The sequence below is a fragment of the Rhea americana genome, unplaced genomic scaffold (genome assembly GCF_003343005.1).
Source record: "Rhea americana isolate MKP2758 unplaced genomic scaffold, rheAme1 scaffold_102, whole genome shotgun sequence".
NCBI classification, from domain to species: Eukaryota; Metazoa; Chordata; class Aves; order Rheiformes; family Rheidae; genus Rhea; species Rhea americana.
Genome location: NW_028185062.1, coordinates 1,454,485 through 1,474,946, shown reverse-complemented (window position 1 = coordinate 1,474,946; position 20,462 = coordinate 1,454,485). Strand labels below are relative to the sequence as shown.

Genomic DNA, 20,462 nt, shown 5'->3' with positions numbered 1-20,462 from the left:
TCGTCTGRTATCATCCCACTGTGGCGAACTGAAGCGTTGGACGAGTCTACGGACTCATGAGAATAAYACAAGTGAGTTTCACAGTTTTTGGTCTCGTTTCTCCGTCCAAATAGAACCAAGTTACAAATTAAAACAAACAAACAAAAAAAAAGAGTATAAGGAATTTCTAAAAAAGAATGACACTTCAATTCATTCTTTTGCAAGTGTTGGCCTGMTGTTAGCGTGACTTTCTGTACTGAAACAACACAGGCCCGATCAGACTTCCTAGCCAACACSTGGAATGACCTTCTCCAAGGGTCTCGCCCACATGTAACACACTGAAGAGCTACAACAGCTGCCTTTGCAGMGCAACTCTCTATAAAACTGTAATTTGTATCAAGGGATACATGGCAACTACGTATAGTTCCCTGTTCTATTACCACAAACCTTAATGAGAAAACAGAATCCTAGATTATTAYTTCCACTTGCAGACAGGAGCAACTACAGTCTGCGCTAAGTCCCTGTCGTTGCAGCTTCTAAAGAAGCCGTTCTTCAAAGAACCTGGCGGGAGACCGACTGCTAAAGATCAGAGTCATTACAGAGGCAGAGCGTCTTTCAAAAGCCCTAGAAAATTCAATCTGAGGGTAAAAATACAGGCAAATATGCCCATAGTTTCTTTTTCAATGCATCTTCAATGAATGAGATGGCAAATGAATAGCTAGTATTATTCTATGACTACRTATTAACTTTAAAGTTCAAATCAGCAGAAAAAAACATTCATCTCAAATGTGACAGTAAATGGCAAACATGTTTTTAAAACATGGAACTGTAAAGCCTAGTAGTAGTTAATGTGAAAAAAAAATATGACATTTCATAGGGGAAAAAGATTCAGCAACTACTATTAATGCAGAATGTGGAGACACAGATATTAAAGTATTGATAGTTCATAAACACGAATCCAACTTTATTTGATTGATGCCTTTAACAGCTAAAAAGATCTTTCAAAACTAATTTTAAGAAGGCTTAAGGAAAACATGATAGTGCTTTGCAGACCTCAGTGATAGTTCAGTCTAAAAAAAATCAGCCAGGTTAATGCAGTTATAGACAGGAAAAAGAATAATTCACTGCCTTCCTGGAGAATATAGATTGTGACAAGTAAGTCTTAAACCCAAAGCTATTCAAATAACAAAATCATTYGCTAGTTCCACCCCAAAAACATGTTAAAATTTGAGATGTTTCTTCCATTATAATTTTAGAAAGTTAATAGAGTAAGACTCCTTAACTGTAAAGTCTTTAAAATAGATCCCGCATATAYTGGAATTAGGTGTCACACTACGCTATCCTGAAGAATTAATTTCAATCCATAATATTGAAGCCTCCTAGAAAAGGCGAGAGAGAATAATAGAAACTTTAGATCATACTCCTTTTTGCAGGTTTGCTAGCTCTTCACCCTTTCTTTTTACTTGCCCCCCTTCATTATGGTCTCAGAGGAGCTCACTTTACAATATCATTTACTTCCAACTACTCTCTGCTGGCAAAGTTACACTGAAGCTTATTCTAAACACAAGAAAACAATCTCCTCTCCTCAAAAAATTAAGTGGCTCAGATGTGAGCAAYAGAAATTAACACTGCTCCATCGAGGAGGATCCCAAAGCAAGGAATGGTCTGGTGGAATCGCCTCCCCCTGCAGCTGCTGTGCTTCTCTYTGGTCAAGCAACGCTGGGATCAGCAAGGACCAGTTCCGTGGTAAGTTACACTGTATTTGACACGGCATCCAAGCTGAGGCCCAAATCACCACCACTTTAAAGATAAGGAAACAGGCACAGGGCAACGAAGACATTATCTGTTAGGAGTTTCTCAAGTGCTCTAAACATCCAAATCACTAGTGAGGCCAGGAGAACRTATCAAACAAGACTTTGACTTTAAAATTTGGTCAAGTTGCTGACTTCCAAATATAAGATGTATATACATGCTATTCAACTGTAGCGCTCTGGAAGCAAAAGGAGACAAAAAAAACAGGAGGACTGGAAAGCAAGAGCACAAAGCCTTACTAGACTGCCACTTGCCCACATTTTACTGATGCAAAAATCCAGACAGAGAGTGTGCACCCCGTCCAAAATTCCCCTTGAGTACCTTAAACATGTTCCCGATTTTAATTCTCCATAGAGAGAGAAGGAAGTGAACATTCTTTACATTCAACAAAATCATAAACTGTGTTATTTTGTCTTATGCAGAATAATGTCTAGAAACATCTATGAGGGCAACAAGTTACATATTAATAGTATTTCCTTTAGAAGCTGGTACAGAACTACCTAACAGATTTTGGGGTTGCCTGCTAAGTGGCCACGCATATTTTGTAAGTGTAAAAATCTTCAAAATTCTTGAACTTTTATTTCTTTTAGAATAAACTTTGAAGGGAGATGTAAAAATTTAAGTCTTGTGGCATTATAAACTATCTGTAGATTATTATTAAAATACATGGTGTTTTTTACTTTATTCTCAGGTAAGTAGAAGTATTTTAATTATGAAGTTTGCAGCTTATTTGAAATTCCATGGCTGGGCTGGTCTCTAAACATTCTTCACCCCATTAGATTTTAAAAGAAAARGCATGAACGTCTTATTCATTGCTCAAATTGGTGACTTTCAAAAGGAGTACGTATATCTTTTGTGCATTGACACATACTTCCAGGCCTCAGATGGGAAGAATACGGACAGCAAGAAGGAAATTTACTGTTAACTGGAAAAATTTTAAATTTTGGAAGCCRCAGTCTTTCATTCAATGTCTTGCCAGCACACATTTGTCACAAATAAAGGATTATTTTTTAGGTAGTTGCTTCAATACTGTTAAAATTTCATATTCAGTGCACCTTAGTTAGGACCTGTACAAAAGGTATGAATGCCTTCTGTGTGTACAAGAGGACTCTGAATAACTTAGGATTTGGCACCTAAAATCCCTTCAAATAAATCTGTTTTCAAGCTACAYAGGAGAAAATGCCCTATTTTCAAACAGATTAAGTTTGCCAGAATTACAGACCCTGAGGCCCAAATCTCATAGACCTACAGTGATTTTATTTATAGGATCTATGCTTCCATCTGCAACAGTTACTTTTTAAGATTTAATTTCTGAACATAAAAATTGACAGGATTTTGTTTTCAGTAATCAAACTTCTCCAAAAATGGATGCTACCATTAGTACCATCTGTTCTCAGGTAAACCATCTTTTGCCCAGCAAAAACTACTTACCAGTTCTGAGAAAGTTATCTCCTTCAGCTCTCCACTCCCTCCTGCAAAACAAAAACAAAACAAAGAAATAATGAATAATAGTTTAAATACAGTTTGAAACAAGAAAAAGAATATTCACAGATTGGGATTTTTTTTTCTTTTTTCTTTTTTTCTTTTTTTTTCTTTTTTTAACACAGAATCTAAAAAGAAAATCCGTTTGACATGGCAGAGCAAGCCAGAGAGACCTACAGTTCTAATCTGGAGTAAAGCACTGTTACTGTCACYAGGAAAAGAAGAGATCACAGCTACAAGCTTTTCTAGTTTTGTGCAAGGCCTCTGTTCCCCAACCCTTGGTAAAATACCTCACCTCCATCATAGTTATTAAGATCTAAATCACAAGCCRTCGGCTGTCGTAGCTAAATACGCCAGTCACCCAGCCCAGACGTTTGCCCACCTCCTCTGCTGGAGGTTATCCCAGCACAGCAAAGATGGTAGAGCAGGTGGTGTGTCAGCACAGTCACTGGAGCTCAAATCCCAGAGCACTAATGTAAACTGAAATCAATGGCAGTTTAAGCTAATATGCTAGGTCATGAACTGTGGAGGCTGAGAAGATGCGCTGCCCATTAGGTTGCCGGTGTCATGGGAAGTAGAACATTTAGCAGAGGAGAAAGGTGGCACCTCTTAAATCATCCCCAGATGAATCATACAAAATCGTGAGTCAGAGCCCTAAAAAGATAGCTAAAATATAAATGGCAATTCATTTTCTCAATTACTTTGCCTGAAGCTAAAAAAAAACCCACCCTCTAAAATACTCCCGTTTTCTAGTAAAATACTAGAATATTAGTCTATTTAAAGGTTTGAGTCCACAGCCAAMCAGATTTTTGCAGATATATTTCCATCCACACAAGCCATTGCAGCCGAAGTTTAAGCCCCAGTGCTACAACTAGATACAGCAGAGAAACCCACATAATGTCTCAATCAGTGGAGACCACTGAAAATGACGTTTTCATTTGCTAACCAGCAGAAGCAGGGTGCTGATGAACACCTAGAACAGAACAGAAAATGGGAAGCCTGCTGTCGGTAGTGACTAGGCATACTGCCTCCCTCCTCTACTGCCCAACTTTATTGTGCATTCGGAACTCAAAATATTACAGAAGGGAAGTTGCTTATCTAAATAAACCCAAAGAAGTGTTTCAGAATTAATTTATGTCCAACTACTAACATGACAGGATATGAAAAGCAGAGGATGGACTGTTTTGAGGATATATTCAAATTAAGTGCATTTGCTCTGGATGCCACAGAACTTGAAATATCCTCACCGTTGATAGTTATCAAAAAGCCTTAAATCTCAAGTTCTAGTTGTTTCTTCTTTGATCTTAACACCTTAGTTGTTACCTCCATCTTCCACCATCAATCAGTTATTTTCTCGGTCTGAAAATCCATACAGGAAGCTCTTTAATCACTACAAGCACTAACTCTCCCTCTCCAATAGGCATTAAGGCTACAACTGTGTTTCAGTGCTATAAACATTTTTTTTTCAGTCAGTCATCTACAGTAAAGAAAGCTAAACAAAAGAATCCAGCACTACACATCTAAATATACACTCTTAGAATAAAAGAGCACAACTTTTATTTAAAAAAAAAGAAAAGCATCAGCTTGTTTGCTGTGCAAGTACACTCAGAAGAGAAAACCGTCACTCTTAAAAGTAATAGCACGATAAACCGTTCCTTCCCTTCTCGCTTCCCCCCGTGCTACGCAGAGAGCCCCCTCCAGAGCAGGGCCCTCGGCTCTTCAAGGCCGCATCTCTCTCTCAGCTAACTCCGAGCCAAAAGCTGCCTCGTCACAGCCTCCGAGCTGCCTGCATCTACTTCGAAGGTTGCAGCCCCAGGCTGAGGAGCCAGCAGCTCCCGAGGGCAGAGTTAGCARCTCCGGGAGTCCAACCGTGACTCCGAGTGATTTTCTGTGTTGCCTTGGAGGAGTCACTTAAAGAGGACCTAGACAGGGAATGGAAGTGTATTTACATCCTCTTCTGTATATAATTTACTACAGTTCTTTTTCTTTAAGCATTAAGACCAGATCAATCTTTGGAAATACAAAATACCTTAATTCTGCCCTCATGCGAGCACAGTATTTTTCCTGGCAACTCTGCCTCATGTAGCAGAGAGGATAAAATTAAAGAATGAAGAATCTGTCAAACAATTTCTTTACATTCTGTGTTTTTGGGTTGCAGCCTCATGCCACCTTTCTATTCAACATCTAGGCTCTACAGCAAATAAAGAACTGGTTTCCTCGTAAGAAACAAGCTAATGAAAACCACAGAAAAACCTGCACCAGATGCACACGAGTTTGCTTATATCRGGAATTGAGAGAGAAGTGAAGTACAAACATGATAAAACCAAGCATGATAATTCCAAGTATCTTAAATAGACTTAATTTGCCATAGTTCTTAACATTTGCATAGCATTATATATACTTATCCTTACAATAACCTGACTGTTAATCATGGTTAAGGCTGTATCACTTTCTGTGCAGAGGACAAGTTGGCCCAGAAGATTCTGACTAATTTCTGCTCCATCTTCCTTAGTACCACAGAAACATGAAAAAGATCAAAACAGACATGTACTACAGTTCTCTTAATGATGTCCAGAAGATTGCTAGCTCTGATTCCCCCCAAAGGGGAAGAGCAGACGGCTCTTACTCGGGTCGTCGTAACAGTCCAACCAAAGGGCAGAAGATGGCATGCCTGCCCGACTCTCAGCTTCTCCCTTCCCGGGGGGRCGAAGCACCCGTGAAGGGCGCCAGCTGAGGTGCTCTACCTTCATAGGACACCATCACCTCCATATTCAAGTGTCTTTTGGATGACCTGCCCAACTGGTGAATAAATGGAGACAGCGAGTGCTCTCACACCAGATGTGAGATGCATCCCCTTTGCTTCTGATACTAGGTCAAAATACAACAAAAATCTCCTCTGTGTGCAAGCTGAACCTCTACTGCCCCAAGAGAAAAGCACAGTTGTACCTTCCATGCCAACCTAACCATTTGTAAAAAGGGAACAGGAGAAAAGCCACACAGATCGGCTGGAATACCAACAAACTATTTCTCACATTCACTGGTATGATACAACTAACCTAAAAAAAGAAAAAAAAGAAGAAGAAAAAAAAAGAAGTTTGGTAATTTTTAAAGACAACAGATGTAAGCGATCGGGATCCTGAAAAAGTGTTATTACTGCATTTGTCTAGTCAAAAGTAAGAGCAAGTAGAGATAAAAAACATGGTCAAGACCGATGTTCTCTATAGGGCACCATTACCTACTCCGAGCCCACAATTTCCCCTGGCGACGGTAAGCATTGGACACGACCTTTCGTTCTGATTAACAAATAGCAGGTTCACATATGCCAAAGTTTGCTACATGGCTCAAAAAGGCCTTCGCCCAGTGGCCATCATCAATATTGGAGTAGAAGAGACTCAAGCCCTCGGAAGGCAGTTTCCATGGCTAATCAAATTTCACGTGGCGACAGAGAACTTGACGTCTCTGATGTTGCTACTTAACCCACAGCCATTTGGGCAACAGGAGGAGCATCCTGACTTCAAGTGCCGCTTGCACAGATCTTCTTGCTAGCAATCAGGGCTCTGAAAGTAAGGAATTATCAGTCAACTTGCTTTTACTGACGAAGGACAAAATTTAACTATATTTCATACAGCCATAATGAATTAGTGGAGCTTGACAATTCAAAAATCCCAGATCGAAAGCTTGCCAGAGAATAGCTTATGACCAATTAAATCTGTGGCTTTGGGGCTCGACAATACTGTGAGCATTTGGAGTTACTGGGAACCCTCCCAGAGTAGCACTAGTGGGAAAGGTGTTTGATAGAGACATCCTGCTCCTACAGATGAAATGGGATTACTTCTTGTTCACACCCAGAACACACATACAAACTCATATTCTCTCTCTCGCTTTCTTACTTGTATACACACTCTACAATATACACTGGAAAGATTAAATAGATGGCTCAAAATCACTTCTATTAATAAAAAAGTCTGAAAAGTTGAGCAGTTTGCACTGTTTGTTTTCTTAATGTAAAACCAAGACAAGTAGAAATGCACCATGAAATGTCAGCTATTCAATTTACTGAGATTTTCCTTTGAAGGCCCTAGTAACATAGGCTGTAAGCTCTCTTCAGTGTAAGTCTGCATGGCCAGCTCTCAAATTATAACAGTAAATGCTGCAGTAGTGGGGAATTTTAAAACTCCAGCTCTGGGAGTCATACTTCTGTATCCATCTCTGCTTTCTATTAGGAACATTTCCTTCTTCCTAAAGCAATAATATTAAACCACATGACTAGAAGAGAAGGTTGAGCAATGCTCAAGTATGTTTACTACAAGTTAAAAACAAAAAGCATTTTAAATTAACATTATATTAAATATCAAAGTTTTAGAAATACAATTTCTGAGTAAGATGGACTGCTGAAGACCTGGTATTAGTGAAATTATTAGCCTGAATTGTGTTTTGTTTTGTTTTGTTTAATTAAACTTCATCTTACTGGTCTGAATATCTTAACAGAAATAGCAAGTCACGTTTTTAAATAGTCAGCTGGGTTTTCAGCACTTGACTGGATATGACCCTGAGCAACCTGATCTAACTTTGAAGCTGGCCCTGCTTTGAGCAGCAGGGTTGCACAAGATGACCTTAAAGTTTCCTTCCAATCTAAGTTATTCTGTGATTCTCTAGTTTAATTTGAAAAAAAGAAAGAAAAAGAAAAGAAATTAAATCCTTAACTCCATTTCCTACACAATAATTCTACTGCTTTCTTTCACTCTGGTAGGAGTTCCAGAAAAATGCATGACATATCTAAACAAAATAAAAAGCTTCGTCTGATATAGACATACATTAAAAAAAAAATCTTACAACTTAAGTGTTTCTAGGCAACATATATAAAGAAAAAAAAGCACCACCATCACAAAAACAATCACATTCTGCTGGTCAACTTCAAACTTTTTGTCGATGTTTGTAAATACAGAGAAAACTTACTCACTTCATGAAATTGTTATGAAAACAAGAGATCTCAAACTCTTGTGTTTAAGATCTGGCAGYCCCAGCCGATGTCGAGAGACATTCACACGGTTAAACTCTCAGTGTATGGCATTTGAAGTTTTAATAGACCATCTAAATGCTAAGTATCTGTATTTTAAAATGCTCCGTTACATCAATCAGATACTAATTGTCACCTTTATGTTATACAATAAAGTTTATGCTACTGTAACCGGAGAGACGTATTTGGGAAAAGACGTGGGAAACGCGGAGCCCTGCTTCGCCCCGGTCCCAGCCGCAACCCTTTCCCGCTCTGGAAGCCGCCGCTCAGAGGCACCACCTCTGCCACAGCACAATTCAGGTTTACTTATGTCTGACTTGAGTTTTCTACAGTTAAAAGTCACGCGATTCAGCGGACAAACACCCAGGCCGCCCCTGCCCCATAGCTTTTGTCTATCCACACAATTTATTATGTGCTTTTAGCAGCAAATTATTGCAAATTATAGCAAGTTATTTGCTGCTATATTGCTGCTAGTTTTAGCAAAATCCTGTGCAGTCATCCCAGCTACAGTAAATTAAATGAACAGATAGTATATATACACTATATACATATTATAGTATATTTGGCGTTATTATGAGTTGATGTATTCTCTTCCATATAAAAATACATGTTTTAACATACAAGACATTGCAAATAAAGGGCATTAGAAAAATTAGAGACCATCACGTTTACTGCTAGACCATGTAACTTCTCCTCAAGAACTTCATGTGTATTTGTCACAATATAACACAATTTTTACTTTTTGCTAATAGGACCGCTGTCCTGTTTAGTCCGCAGGATGGATTCAAAGGAAAAAGGACTAATTGCGTGGAGGCAGGTATGAGGCTGACATTCTCTCACGTTTTAGAGCCCTCTTTAACAATACTAAGGCTGGTTACTTTTGCCTTAAAAAACACACACAAACACACAAAACCTCGAGAAACTACATACACACAACGGATTGACAGTCTTTGCCTTTACACGTGAACTCCTCAAAGCAACAGCTATCCCTTTGGTATTTGGAAGGTATCCTGCATATACAGGACACTTGCAGTTCTTCTTAGGAAGACAAGTCATTATAAAAGTTACTTTAACACAATTACACAACCAAAAAAAAACGTAACAACTCATATTCCTTAAACAGGGCCGGATTTCTGCAGTGTAGAGAAACGCCGACCATAGCCCAGAGAGGGGGTACGCAAGCTATTTCAAATTCATTACTACAAGGCTCACATTTCAACAGCCACGCTGCTACCACTGGTGCTGTCGTTTCCGGGACCGAAAACGAGTCTCGTGCGCGCCAGCGCGAGCAATCCGATCTCGCTCTGTGCCGGAGCTGGGAGAAGTCGCGCTGCCCGCGCGAACAGCCGGCCCCGGCCACCATCCGGGAGGGACAGGACTGCCTGGGACAACCGAGACATGGGCATGCCTTCCTCCTCCTCCTCCTCCTCCTCTGTGTGCACAACCCCTCTTCATCCGCTCCCTCTCTTCCCTTTCCCCACCCCAGTATACGGGTAATTCCCAGTATACAGTTAAGGAACTATGCTTTTCTATTGGTGCATGCAGAAACCTTCCCAATTCAAAAACTACGAGCATCAATTCTGCCTCTGCGAGTTCCTTTTGCCCTTAATATGAGCCATGAAACTGATGGAATGAGAGTTTAAGACACCAGAAACTGATTTCAGTCAGGGACAGGTTGGCTCACCTTCCCTGAAACAGTTTAGAAAACTGTCAAACTATGTTTTCGATGGAAGCACATGACACCATCACCAGATTATGCAGAAGCAATGCTACATTTAACATATAGACAGAGCTGAAAGACTCACTACAGCTAAAAAAAAAAGGCTACCCTCATTGCATAGAGGAAAAAAGTTAGTCTTATTTAAATATAAAATATACGCACATATATATAAATGRAAGTATCAACAAAAACACATTTAAGCAGGTAAGGATTAAAATCTTAGCTCTGCTTTCCCACGACTACCATTCTAATAGAAACAAGCAGGTCTCRCTGAATTTAGTCCTTCCGCTGGGGAGCGGGAGTGAAGGGGCAGAGGAGGGGTGGAAACCCCACTCGAGCTCAGGAGGCAGCAAAGGGAGCAATCCCGTTTGCCCTGGTGGAAAATCAGCATAAACGTGTTCTGAAAAAAAAATCTCGGGATTCCCTCTCTCACCTGCAGGGATTTACGAGCTCTGGGGCTCTGCACTTCTCAGGAGCGTAAAGGCGCASGGGACCCCTGGGATATATACAGCACTCCTAGAGAAAGATCCCCCCAAACACACGCGGCCCCCGTGCTGCTACCACCGCCTCTCTAAGGGACATCAGCAAAAAYGCTGAGCCTCACAGCGCCCGCTGAATTACCATTCACCAGTCCGAGATAAACACAAAACCAGATCGTCCACGCAACATGACTAAATTCCTGTTGATAAAAAAAGCTGGGTGATCCCAACTTTTATCTTAGGGAACCACGTAGCTATTCAGAAGGTGCTGTATCTATACATACACCGAAAGGAAACCCTAGTCTTAATTAGGACTGTACATTTATGCTTTACTAACAGCACAAGAGCAAAGTGTTTTTTTTTTTTTTTTTTGGTAATTGAGGCTGGTAGCTAGGGAATATTTTGGAAAAACGAATTAAAAGGTCTACATGATATAAAGATATGGCAGGAAGGCCGGGCTTGGCTTTTTTAAAGCGTTCTGCAACATTCCACAACAGCTGCTGGTAGTTTTTTGTTTAGGAAAATATCAAGTTTCAGTTAAACTTTTACAATGAAAAAAAAAATCAATGACTTAAGTCTTTGAACTGAAACCACTTTTATATTATTTACAATCTATCTACAAAAGTATACACACAGCTGGGAGGTAAAGGACAGAAGGTAAACAGGGACGAAAAGTGCTCCCTTCCTAGCTGTACTAGACCATTGTTTTGTTTCAAAATTTCTAAACTATTCAAAGGGAAATTATCTGGAATCTTTTTTTTTTTTTTTTTTATCATGTACCTAGAAAAATCAGTTCATTAACCTGTACCGTTCTTAAGGTGCGTTGTAAATTCATCATCCCAGTAATACAGAAGAAAGGCAGCAACTTCTCCATTCCAGAGGCAGAGGACTATTTGGGGAAAGGAGGGAAAGGAAGAGGAAAGAGTTGTGACGAGGAGAAAAGAATATTCTCTAGAAAGAGTAGTGCTTGAAATAGATCAAACACACATATGAAATACAAGATATTGCTTTAACTGAAGAGGTGGAGAACAAGCCAAATTAAGAAAACTCTCCTCCAGTACTGATTTAAGTACTTTTCCTCCAGCTCCATTAAGAAGGGAGGAATCTCTGGATTTTTGTTTTGCTCTTTAAAACATGAAGGGGGGAAGGGAACCATAGTAAGTGCCAAACTATTTTTTCCCTTTGAGCAATCCACTTCCTCTTGGAAGGAACCGGCTTGCGGGAAGCGGACAGTTAGAGAGGCAGAAGGGCCCTCCGCGTTTTGGGAAGCGGCCCGGAGCGCAGCAGGAGAGGAGCTGGCCGCTGCTGCCGGAGAGGACTCCCGAGGCGACGTGCCAGCGGGAGGCACCTTTGACAACTGCTAGAAATGCTGCAGTAACTTTGGGAGAGAACTTCAGGTATGCGCACATCCCTTGCCTGTGCAAACTGCTTCTTAAATTTTTAATCTATCTGCCAGGYAAGTTCAGAGGAAAAAGAAAAGAAAAAAAAGAAAAAAGGAAGAAGAAGAGGGAAAAAGCAACCAGTGCTTCAAGCACGAAACAGTGACATTCAAGGACAACTATGGCCTTCCATTTCCACAGCAGAACTAAGTGTTATTAACTCAATTTGCCAGCAGGGGGAAATGCCAAACAAGTGAAAAAAAGTTAAAGAGCAAAATACTAAAGGCAAGGAATAAAATAAAAAAAAAAAGTAATGAAACAAGCATGCACACACACGCACACACACACCTTAACAGTCAGGCGAGGGCAAATATTCTGCTCTTAGAAAGGGCAGGAGGGATAAAAGAAGTAAATATAATGCAAAATAACCGAGTATTTTGCTCATTCTTCCAGATTTGGAGAGGAAGCAGTGAAAGTGCCAGGCCAAAATAGAAGCATTGAAGAACAGGATGAGCAAGCAAACSCCAGACCGCCGACATCAGTGTTAGCACTGAGCGACTGCAGATCAATTATTTCCTTGCATTCTGACAAAGACTGAAGTTTTGCAATTACATGACAAAAAAAGGAACTGAATATGAACTTTTAAAGGACTGTCCAACAGTAAAGTATGAACAAGTTTAAAGCAAATACCTATTTTATACAAAATCACTCTGTATTACAGAAGACTTAGTACATTTCTACAGAATCCCAGGAGTCTGAACAACTACTTTTTGCTGAAGAGATTTCAGAACAGCAGGGGTCCCATTAGACACCCTATTTTTATTCCACCTTATAAATATTATCTGTACACCATTTCCATGGTTACAAAGTATAGTGAAAGCTACTTAAACGGACCAGCAGTTAAGGGAAAAAACCCGTTTTAAACATGTTTTGATGAAGGGCCACGCACATGCAACAGACAGGAAACAGACACAATTATAGGAGGCATTTTAAAACCAGGAAACACAAACTGAAGTGTTAAACAATCTGTTCAACAAAGGAATTTAAAATGGATTAACAGTGCAAAACAAATCAGACAAGCCCTGCAATCGCTAGGACTTCTGGTTTAAAGCATTACCGGGTAAGAATCAAGAGCAGCACCAGGGAGGTTTTTGGTGACGGCTACACAGAGACGAGCCGCTCCAGTACCACGATACTGTCCCACAAGCACGAGCCAGAAGTTAGCTGCACAAGGAATAATAAGCCAACGCTAAAAAATTCCGAGGAGCTGCGATTCGAGGCTGTGTGTCAGGGCCCCCCGCCGCAGTAGGTGATCTTTCACGCTTCTGCAGGGGTAAGGCTCTTTCGAAGTCRGCCGCCGCGCTGTCTTCCTCCAAGCCGAGCGACGCTTCCTGGGCATGCCCAGGGAAAGGTTAAACCACTCCACTGAGTGGTAGCCTAAGTAAATCCCAGTTCTGCTTCCAGTTTACAACTCTACCTCTGGTTTCTCCGCTTTCATTTACATTTATCCAGCAGCTGAGCAGGTACTCCCACGGGCAGCTGACCSAGACTCCCTCCGGTATTTTCTGCTCCAGCTGTGAAGTTTGACTTCCCCCTGTACCAGCTGTATTGCTCACTGGAGCCTTGTGCAAAAAAACAAACCAAACCCCAGAGCAACAGCCTCCTCCTCCCCAAGCCTGGCTTGCAAACTGTCTTTTAGATGATCTGCATGATCCTCCTCCTCCCACTCCGAGACCAGACTACCTRTGGAAGTACTGGGTTAAGGGAGGCGCCTGAATCTGCCAGGCACCGGAGCTCCGTATGTGCTGCCTGCTCGCTCGGGCGGAGTAAGAGTCACTATTACGATGCGGAGGATAGCAATTCTTTAGTTTTTTACTACATCTTCCAAGAAAAGACCTGTGTAAAAGAGGTCAGGGAGAAAAATCACCACCCCACACACACCTGAAATACTAAAATTAAATCGACCTGTGCTATTTTACCTACAGGTCAACCTACATGTCAACACACGGGACGGGTGCAAGTCCATGCTTCCTGTCTGGCATACTACTTAGGATAAACTGCTCTCTTCAATTTAATTCTTTTTCTTTTTTTAAACACACGCATTAGAAATAAGCTATTTAATGTATATACACTACAGCAACACAAACCTGAAATTTAGCTGCTAATGTAAATTCTCATGTTCTGTACCTATGACACCGTAAAGTACTTAAAATAAAAAATGCAGGAGCTCATTTTACTTCTTCCAGAATTTTTCTTTTAATATAAAGCTAGAYAGATCAAAAATTAGAAGTTATACATAAATTATTACTTTTTCAATGCTACAGATCACTCTGAATCTAGTATGTCACGGGCTTCCGAATAATTGCCAGTAAGACAATACAAAAATGATTTGTTAGTGAACAGATGTTCACATGACAAAAGTATCAGAGAGCCATCATTTACTGCTCGTTCTTAAAATTTGCAGACAGACCAAGATGAAGAAGGTAATGCTTGTCACCTTCTAGAAGTGGCTTCTTCTATAAAGGATACTGGCAATTTGGTTTCACACTGCTCTGTGCTAAAAAAAGTCTCAAACTTCTGTTGATACGGATGGATGTCGGGTGCTCTGAGCCCTGCAAAAGGAGACGGGGACCCTCTGTCGCTACTGGAAAGTTACTACATTTTCTGTACTCTCAAATAAATGCAACATCTGTTCCAAGTACAGCCTGCTAATATTTACTAAAAAACATTCTGTATCTGGCTTGCTTTTTACTCAAAGTCTGATTTTATTTCGTCAGCCATTATTTCATTATACTATGTAGTCATTTTGGCACTCCTGGTTTCCTGAGCACAAAGATCCACTAAAAATGAGACAAGCTCAAGACCCTCTAACAGTAATTGCCGTGTGCTCTCTATGTAGATTAAATAAAGCAAATAAAGAGCATGAGGGTTTTCATGAGTTTCTAGTTTTATATACTGATAAAGTATAGAACGCCTAAAGGCATCAGCTTGCATAAAATTAAGACTAACATGTTGTACAGGCATGAATAAAAAGACAACGAACAGAATTGGGTAAAAACACACTTGTTTCCAACTCTGGACTAAATAGAATAACCCAAGCTCCTTTCTCTCCTCCTCCACCCCAAAATAAAAGCATGAGTGAGAATGGATTTTATTACAGTCTCCGAACTGTTATAAGCAAAGTCAAATTCAGGCACTCGCATTTAGCATGCAGGCTGCGCGCCCTCCCAGATACGTCCCACTGAGAAAACACGCTCGCTGAGCTCGCCGCCTTCCCAAGGCCTCCAACGCAGCTGTCACGAGGCCTAAATCAGGTAGCGCTGTGCTCGGGGCTGCTGCTGACGGCCAGGCTTTACTGCATGGGGTTTGGCCCTAGTTCTCCCCTCTTTACTAGYGCAGCCTCCGAAGCGTCGGTGGCCGTCGCGCTCTGATCCTCAACCGCGGCAGGACTTGCTCTGCTGGGCCGCACCACTGCTCTCGCAGCAGGCCTCTGAGGGAGGGGAAAAAAAAAAATCCCCCCTTCCAGCTGCTTCGTGCTGGGCCCGACGACCGCCCGGACTCGGGCTCGCTCTCGCAGAGGTTCGGAACACAAGCCCGGCGCCGGCRCGGCGTTCACGCGTCTCCCCCTCCTCACCCACCCCGGTTCCTTACCGCCCTGCTTATCTTCACCCAAAGCCCTACCATGGAAAGTGCAACTACATTTGGTCCGAGGACCCCRAGTGTTCCCTTCTAGGGAGCTTGATCTCTCTGTCAGAGAAAGCAGAGGGCCTAAAGTAGCTGTCTGATCGGGATTAACCTAATTCRGCGTTTTTCTTCTCTCAGGATTCCTAATATATCTTGTGTTTTTGCAAGCCCAGGTTGAGGACAAACAAAAAGGTTCTGTATTTATACAGCATGAACTTTCTCATCCAGGCAAGATGAAACAACACCGACATAAAAAAAAAAAAAACGTATTTTCTAATAGCTTTACCCTGAATGACTTTTTGGGCAGAGTACTTGAAGCAACAGCGAGTCTCGTGAGACTGACACAGGACTACTGGGAAAACACAGCAGCACAAGCTAAAGCGCAGATGAACTCTTAAAATTTATTTTCATTAGACCAAACAAAACCAGGCAGCATTCTGGAGATTAAACAGGTATCAGAATATTGTATAAAAACAACCTCATTAAAGGAGTCTAAGACATAAGTGGTTTAAAAAAAGGGGGGGGGTGACACTTTACCCAAATATTGTAGACAGAAGTGGTTTCATTGCATCCTTTTCATACAGTTTGTTCCTTCCAGGGAACAGTCCACAGCAACTCTAACTTCAAAGGCTTCCCAGACAACCCAGCGTACACACACCTTTTTCTTTAATAATTATATSAACAGCTTATAGCTTATTGCAATGAAAACCCTGACACACTCGATACATAGAATTTTAAGGCAGAGTTGCAAAGAGCTCACAATTTGGCAACACAAAAAGATGGAAAAGTAAAAATTAGCTGATGTATGACCTCAGGAAGATTTATTTATCTCCCCCTCCATTACTACGGATTTGTTTTCTGACCTCAATGCATCGCAGACTTTCCCTATTAATGACTGTCAAAAATATGTTTTCGAAAGAATTTGGTCAGGATTTGAGCAGCCGTTTCTCTCCTCTCTTTTATGTAAAATATACTTGAACTAAACTCTAAGGTTTATTTCAGTYTCGTCTTCCAAGAAATGCCTGCTCTAGATGGAAGGAAAAAATAAGAAGAAGRAAAAAAAAATCAGGAAGACACTCGCATAATCCTTTTCAGCCTCTTCTGCTGCAAGAAAACATGTATTCTTGCACCAGCAGGAGGTATTTAAGTTCCCAAAACAACAAACATGAATATTTTTAAGAAATCTGAAATGAGAGGCAATTAATATCTCGGAAGCCACTCCTAGTGAATAGTAGTCCCTACTATCATTTTAATCTGTGCTAAATAGCATATTTGAAAATTGTCTATCGGAGAAACATTAAGAATTTCAATTATTTCAGCCTTTTCTATTTTATCAAGTCACATTAACAAGCGCATAGTATCTGGCACTGGTTCTGTATCATCCTTAGATTCCCTGTACAGGCTCCAGTCCTGGAAGAAGGCAGAATACTAAGAAGTACCTTTTTCTAAAGAGGACAGGATGGTTGTTTAGTGAACAAACGAAGGGACCCAGGGATCAGCAGGAACACATGTTTCCAGTTTCGGAACTGAATCACTTCAATTGCCTGCATCAAGTCACTTTAAATGCTTCGTCTTCCAAATAAAAACACATGGTTAGTAATGACACCTCGCTGATAACAACGCAAGGATTCATTCCTGATCTTCTGTGTTTTTAAAGAAGGTGTTTAAAAAAATGTTCCCTAATCTACAAAGCAGTGGTTTGTCCAGCTAAAGGCAGAGAACCCAAGGAACTTTCAGCTGTTTAAATTGCATGTGCTACAAAGACAAAAACCATTATTCAGACTTCCTATTCACAAAGACCTAAAATGTCAGTCCCACTTTTTCAAACCCTGTATGAAAGTTCACATACGAGCAGCGAAGGTAACAGGAATTTTTATGAATTAAACTTTCTCAGTTAATAGATTTCTGCTGCAGTTACACAGTACACCAGAGACTGTTCAAATTCCACAAGATTAATACTAACCTACCAAAAAAAATTTTTTTTCCACAACTTGCCAAGCATTGCAACTATGCACCCACACAAGACCACAAGCTGCTAAGAGCTTCTGAATATAATAATGTAAAATTATAATTCAAATTACTAAATGCACAAATAGCAAGTAAGTTGAAAGGGGGTTGGATTTCCCCCTAACAATGATCTAAACCACCTAGATATCTAGAAATTTGTACAGTGCTGTGAGACTCTGTACGTACCGAGCAAAGCTGAAGTATAGGGTGTAATTCCTACAGCAGGTAAATTGGGTCTGCATGTCACATCTGCACGCTCCTACTTGAGGGCTTAGCCCTCTCGCCCTCCGGGCTAGAAGCCTTCAGACAGAAGCGTCTGTCACGGCCTCCCACCCTAACCCCTCGGATATGACAAGAAAGAACACATAAACCGCGCTCCATCTAATAATTTAATCCCCTATCAATACCTACTGAAGCAAGGAAAAAGACAAATTCACATGTGAAAAAGCATGTGAAACTCTCATGTAAAAATCACAATAATCAAAGTGTTACTGCTAATAATAAATCTCTGAAAACTGTCTATCCCCAYTTCTGCAGAAATTCAACCAGTTAATACAAACTCCTCAGAAAAGCAAACCGAGATGTTCTAGATAAACAGGGATTATGACAGTTAACACCTGCCCTTGACCTGGCAACCAAACAGCTTTAAAACTGAGCATAACACCCCTCATTGAGATCAGAGCTGAGAAAGTGAGGCGTTTTGGTTTTAAAAATCAGTTAAAAAAAAAGAAAAGAAAAAACAACTCTAAAAAAGATGTCAAAAAGAGATATGCAAAAGATTCCTGGTATTTATTCAGAAAACAAACTTACAGCAGGTTATAACAAAAACACAAGAAGTTTGGTGAAAAAGACAAAACAGTGAATTCCACAAACTGGAAGAGAAATGGTCTGAAAATAGAAGCAGGGGTGACACTACCAACCAGAAGTGGTGTGATGTAATTCACAGTACTCCAGCTTACCRAGTACTGGCTATTTAAACTATCTTGCAAAAATCACATCTCCGAGGAACACTCTCTTCCAAGTGTTTATTGGAGAATGCAGCAGATTGCAATCTTAATGATATGAAGCTCTTGGACATTCAACTTCAAAGCAAAAGAAAGGGGCAGTGGAACACGTAATTCAAACGGCTAAAATTCATACGCTATATTGCATCAAAAAGAAGGGGAACGTGAACAGGTTCATATGCCTCACACCACTTCGGATCAAAATCCAGGAAAGGGCCTTCCCCTTCTTATTTAGGGGACGTTAAAAAGACTGAACACAAAGGAAAGCACCAAATGCTCACAAAGCAGGGAGGTTATCAGACCAAGGATCCGGACTGAGGCTTTGCCATTGAACATACTTGCAAGTGATCTGGCGAAAGGGGAGAGTACAGAGATTATGATGCCTTCCATTACTCCAGATGTTTAAAATTAAAGCAGACTTCAAAGAGGTACTAGGGATCTGATAATACGAAATGATTGATTTTCATTTGTCGTTTTATTGTCCCATGTTGACAAGTGCAAAGTAACATACTCRGAGGAAAAAATAACCCTAACTACACATACACAATGATGAGTCTAAATTAGTCATCATCACTTAGGAAAGAGATCTTGAGATTACGGCAAGCAAACAGTTCAACTCCCAGCAGCGCTTCAGAACGTCAGAGAAGATCTTAGAAGTTATTAGGAACAGAACAGAGAGCAATGCACGAGACATTCCCCTAAGATGGATGCTACAGCTAATTCTGGTCACTTCACCTCAAAAAGGAGGCAGCTGAAAACGGAACAGAGAAGGATGACAACCTGGGAGTACGTCTGAAATAAACGAAACTTCTTCTGACACCGACCCACCATGCACAGTTTAACTAACTGTGTGGAACTCACATCTATGGAAGCTAAAGACACAAGTGAGTCCAAAAAGGCAATAAACAAATTCACCCATAAATAGGCTTAGAGTTGCTATTCACAGTGAATAGCCCAAATGTACCTTCCTCATCAGGCAGTAGCTAAACAATTGTCCCTCACAATTTACTCTGTTACTAATTCAGAAGTTGATACACTTCACCTATTTCTTGTGCACTTAAGTCAGCTGCTGCAGGCCACTGATAAAGGCAAGATACTGGATKATATGGACATTTGGTCCAGCACAGCATGTTAATTCCTACATTTAATCACACTGAGCAGCCAAAGAATCAGGGGGTTCTTCTGGTAAATAAACTAGATTATAATTCAAACATAATATTAGAAGTATAAATTGTAACTTCTAAAGCAGAACATATTGCATCAGTAAAATAAAAATGTGATCAAATATTCCACTTTTATTTTTAAATACAAYCCAAACTACTGAAAAATACAGATACTCTTGCAAGCCCCTCAATAACCATGACGTCCACCGAAGGAGATTCAGGCACTTAGTCTCTCTCAACCTAGAAAGACCCAGAAAGTTGGAAAGCAGCACTAAACATAAGCCATGGATGTTTGCTGGAAAAACTGCCAAGAGCCATTTAAGATTGGCAACAACTTGGCTTCCTCCCAGCTGACCAGAAGAAAGATCTCCTGAACCAATGGATTCAAAGGAACATGTAGATGAATGTCTGACTCCTGTCCAAGAAAAATGAACTTGCCAAAGACATCAGGTCTTGTCTGACCCTGAAGCGGTAYTGGATGCTCTCCCTTTTAATAAGGGAGCCTAGCTGAAGAAATACTCCTGTTGCATAAAATGTGTAACCTCTAGCTGAGACCCAGGACAAACACTGAACAAAATCCTGCTAGAAATACYGCAAATTCTGCTAGAAAGTACTGCCTAAACAATCCGGTGAATGTCTGTTTTCTCATCACTGTCAACTTCCTCCTCTTCTGACAGATAAGCTTTTGAAGAGAGCCAAGCTGAAAGCCATGCAGGATAAACAAGCAGGTCTCAAT

The 20,462-nt window shown here is 40.6% G+C and overlaps 1 protein-coding gene across 3 annotated transcripts in view; it reads right to left on the bottom strand.

Moving 5' to 3' along the window:
* PHF21A (PHD finger protein 21A) overlaps positions 1-20,462 on the bottom strand; it is a 138,618-nt gene that overhangs the window by 105,247 nt on the left and 12,909 nt on the right. For 2 of the 3 annotated variants that reach the window (XM_085306368.1, XM_085306350.1), the window contains exon 2: positions 3,223-3,263. The gene's annotated coding sequence lies outside the window, so the exon portion shown is untranslated. Of the gene's footprint in view, positions 1-3,222; positions 3,264-12,985; positions 13,050-20,462 lie in introns of those variants that run through there. The other variant, XM_085306358.1, reaches the window with a different exon arrangement.